General features: G+C 43.0%; 1 protein-coding gene and 1 pseudogene across 1 annotated transcript in view; one reads left to right on the forward strand and one right to left on the reverse strand.

Moving 5' to 3' along the window:
• Positions 1–4,784, forward strand: part of LOC102842848 (leukotriene-B(4) omega-hydroxylase 1-like) — a 552,783-nt gene that overhangs the window by 507,086 nt on the left and 40,913 nt on the right. The gene's annotated exons all lie outside the window — the stretch shown is intronic.
• LOC102811104 lies at positions 7–2,440 on the reverse strand (annotated as a pseudogene).

Below are 4,784 nucleotides of genomic sequence, written 5' to 3' on the forward strand. Positions count from 1 at the left end.
CCATATGTGGAAGGTCGCATTAAAGACGTTGGTTTTCTTTAACTTGTCCAGTTGCATCTGGGCATAACGCATCTGATTTTCTACACTCTTCAGTTCATCATCCAATTCCAGCTGTTGTTGTTTAAATTCACTGTATTCCAGCCTCAGCCTGGACCTTCTCAAGATTTTCTGCTACCATCTTGCGGTCCTTTTCTACGTTCTCCAGCTCCTGGATCAGCCTCTCTTCTTCCAACGCCAGCTCCTTTAGCTCCATCTGTAGTTGTTCACTATCATCCTCATTCATTTGCTCTAAGATCTCTAAACAGCGTTTGTAGTTCTGACACTCGTTTTCAGCGACGTTGAGTTGGGTGTCTAGTTGGTCTAAAAGAGCATCTGTACATTCCTCGCACAGTGGGTGATCCACATCGGTCTGGCCTGACATGATGTCAGAAAGGTCCCCAGTGACCTTCAGTCTTTGGCTGAGGTTCTCCATGGTGCCTCCATCAGATGCCTCCCCAATCAGAGTAAAGCTGTTGGCACTTTCTGTAGACATCATCCTGTAGACAGGCCTCCGCCTGGCTGTGGGGATGAATCTGCGAGAGACACCATCCTGGCGAGTTTCAATAAATGGCTCCTCTCCTGAGTTAGTCTCTTCCTCCTGGCTCTCTCCGGTTTTCACCTGGGCTGTGGCAAGTAATGGAGCTGTGAACTCCTGGATGGTGACACGGTCCAGAATCTTGAAGCTCGTATCCAGTTTCAGGGGCTGGCTGCAGCGCTGACTCACGAAGCTTACCTGCATGGTGCTGCTGGACGTCTTAGACCCTCCATTCCTCGGGACCCTAGAGCCTGACACCCAGGTCCGGTCTACCGGGTGGGCGGGGGTGCGGGAAGGGCACCGTAGCCTGGGGTCTGTCCGGGAATAAGAACCCCAGAACCGCCATTGCCCAGACTTCAGCTCCTTCCCGGTCTGCCGGCGGAGAGCATATGAGTTCTTAATGGTCTGTTCTACAATCTGTTCTTGGCCTTGTTTTGACTGATGGTATGGAGCTTTTCCACCATCTCTTCCCACAGATGTAGTCAATTTGATTTCTGTGTGTTCCATCTGGTGAGGTCCATGTGTATAGAAGCCTTTTATGATGTTTAAATAAAGGTATTTGCAATGAATAAATCATTATTAGTCTTGCAAATGTGTCATGCAAAATCCAGCATTGATTCTATAACCATGACCATATTTTTCAACTTCTGATCCTCCTTTGTTTCCAATCACCAGTAGTTGTCAATATATTGTGATTGCATGTGCATGTTTGATCACTTTCAGACTAATGAAGTTGGTAGAATTCTTCAATTTTGATCATCACTGCCTTTAGTGGTTGGTGCATGAATTTGAATAATGGTGTTAACTGCGCTTCCTAGTATGTGTATGGACATTATCCTATCATAGATAGCTTTACACTTCAAGGTATATCTTGAAGTGTTCTTTGTGATGCTGAATGTGACATCATCCTTCATCAATTTGTCATTCTGGCAATATATACCACATGTTAGTTGGACACAAAATGGCTTATACCAGTCCATTTCAGCTCACTAATTTCCAGGATATTGATCTTTATGTGTTACATTTCATTTTTTACTATTTCCAATTTTTCTACATTCAAACTTTGTACATTCTATGTTCCGATTATTAATGGATGCTTACAGCTTTTTTCTCCTCATTTTGAGTTGTGCCCCATCAGCAAATTAAAGTCCTGGAAGTTTTACTCCATTCATGTCATCATGGACAACTCTACTTTGTGGTGGCAGCTCTTCCCCAGTAGTATTTTGTGTGCCTTCCTACCTGAGCAATTCATTTTCTGGCACTATATCTAACAATGGAGTCTTAATGTGGCACCATATGATAAGCACTCAACTTCAAGGTCAGTTTGAACTGCAAGGTTGGCAATTCAAACTCACCAGTCACTCCTCAGAAACTTTGTACAGGGTCACTATGAGTCAGAACCAACTTGATGACGCTTAACAATATATCTGACAATATTCTGGTGCTATTCATATTTCAATATTCGCTATTCTGGTGCTATCTAACGGTGCTCCACTGCTATTTCTAAGTATTTCAGTGGATAAACTATTTAGAAATAGTCCACCTCTCCTTCTTCCTAGTCTGTCTTGGTCTGGAAGTTCAGCTGAAACCTGTTCACCATGGGTGACCATGTCAGTATTTTAAATACTGTGGCATAACGTCTAGTTTCACAGAAACACACAAGTCACCACAGTATGACAAAGTGACAGATGAGTGATGGAAAAATAATATATCCAGCAAATTTTTCATCAAATATGATGGTGAAATTAGGACATTTCCAGATAAACAGAAATCAAAAGAATTTGTTAAAAAAAAAAAACAACAACAGAATAACCATACAAAAATATTAAGGGGAAGAACTCACCTTACTCTCAGCTCTTCTTTCATGGTGGTAGTAGGTCCCTCTTTCTATGCTTACTTCTCTCTCCTGTTATCTATGTAAGAGATAATGTATTGTAGACCATATCCCTAGGAAACTCCCTTACATTGGATCAGGGTTGTGATGGTAACGATATTTCAGCCCATCCTTAATCCTCTTATTGGTTTATCACACTAGATCACAACTAGAGAAACCATCACCTAGCTGCCACATTACAGCATAACATGACTGCCAGACTACTGAGAATCTTGACCCAGTCAAGTTTAATCAATCTCTGACAGTGATAGAAACAATGATGAGATTACATAATAGAATTTTGCAAGACCAATGACTTATTTGTTGAAAATATATTTCTCAATATAAATGATGACTATAGTCATGGACCTCATGATGGAATACACAGGGATCAAATTGACTATCTATGGAAAGAAACAATGGAGAAGCTCAATATGATTAGTCAAAATATGATGGGACCAACTGTTGAGCTGACCATCAATTGCTAGTATGCAAATCTAGATTGAAGCTGAAGATAATTAAAACAATTGGCTCCACGCGAGCCAAAATGCAACCTTGAACATTCCCCATCTGAATTTAGAGACCATCTCAAAACAGATTTTACACATTGAATACTAATGACAGAAGACCACAGCATTTGGGCGCAAAAGTTTCAGCAGAGTTTCCAGACAAAGATAGACTAGGAAAAAAGAAGAGGTGCACTTTTGAAGACCTTATGAATAGCAGTGGAACATTGTCTAATGTAGTGTCGGAAGATGAGCATCTCCAAAATAACTGGGGAAGAGCTGCTTCCTCAAAGTAGAGTCAACCTTAATGATGTGGATAGAGCAAAATTTTTGGAACTTTAATTTGTTGATATGGCATGACTCAAAATGAGAAGGAACAATTATTCATTAATAATTGGGACATGGGATGTCCAAGGTATGAATTTGAGAAAATTGGAAGTCATCAAAAATGAAATGGACCAGGACCATCAAGAGAGAAGAGCACAAGCGGAATGTGAGACCTTATCCAGAGAAGCAGCGACACCAGAGATGGAGGCAGAGATGAGGACAGGGAGAGATGGAGCAACTGAGGATTCTAGAGTCATGGGAAGAGACAAATTAAGAGATGGTGGCCAGAAGGCAGACTTGCAGAATGTGCCCGTTGGTGGTGTAAATTGTTGTATATGCCAGAGTGTTTAAAAAAAAGAGCTAAAGTGAATAGAGAGAAATACTGTTAACTGATGGTACATGGAGGGGATTATAATCATTGTAATGAAAAAGGTGTATAATTTGTTGAATTATACTTTGAACAAATATGCTTTGAAACTGATGATCTGCTCTGTAAACTTCCACTTAATCCACAATAAAAACCTTAAAAAAAAAAAAAAAAAAAAAAAGAGGGACCAGGCAGCACAGGTCGGGCAGACTCCAGGAAAAAGGGGTGGTATCGCACAAAGGAAACTTCCATCTAGCAGACAGACAGCCTTTGAGCAAACATAAGACCTTATATTTCAACATTCTGAACTCGCTATTTTAAAAGATCAATTACAGGCAGTTTGAGCTTTCACCTGCCTGCACTCGGCTCCCGCTCCAGCGACTGCCTCCGCCCCCTGCAGAGCTTAGAGGGCTGGGTTGGAGCAAGCCTGTTCAGAAAGCGGCGCTTCTAGAGGAGAGGAAGAATACACTAACAAAGCTGAACAAAGCTGCAGGAGCTGACATAGCCCCTCCCAAAGGGGTCTCCTAGCCATAGTGAGGGATATCAGCCCAGATATCAGGCAATTCAGGCAATTCATGGAGGGCGGCGGCTAAACGATGTGCGACAACTGCGCAGACCTGGTGGAGGTGTTAAGTGAGACTCAGACCACGGAGCAGCGGGATGAGAGGTGTCTGGAGACCAGATCGATGGGGAGACGCTGCCTAGCGGGAAGAGACTACAGGAGCCAGCCAGACTGTCCTACTTACCCCTGACGCGAGAGCGCCTTCCTAGCCTAACCATTGGATCGTGACTTTGAGGCGAGGTCGACCAACTTAAAGACCCACAAGCCCAGCCCAAAGCATCACACTACAACCCAGTCGCCCCTGCTGTGCTTCTGCCTCTTGATCGACATCCAAGGACAGAAATCCCGCCTTTGAGCCAGACTTAAGGGCCCGAGCACAAGGAGATTCCTATTTAACAGCAACCATGCAACCGCCATTCGTCTGTCTGTCGTGCTGTGGTGGTTTGAATTGCTGTGATTCTGAGGGCTATGCCACTGGTATTTTAAATAACCAGCAGGGACACACATGGTGGACAGGTTTCAGATGAGCTTCCAAACAAAGACAGACTAGGAAGAAAGAGTGACAAACTACTTCC

The sequence above is a fragment of the Chrysochloris asiatica genome, unplaced genomic scaffold (assembly GCF_000296735.1).
Source record: "Chrysochloris asiatica unplaced genomic scaffold, ChrAsi1.0 scaffold00417, whole genome shotgun sequence".
Taxonomy (NCBI): domain Eukaryota; kingdom Metazoa; phylum Chordata; class Mammalia; order Afrosoricida; family Chrysochloridae; genus Chrysochloris; species Chrysochloris asiatica.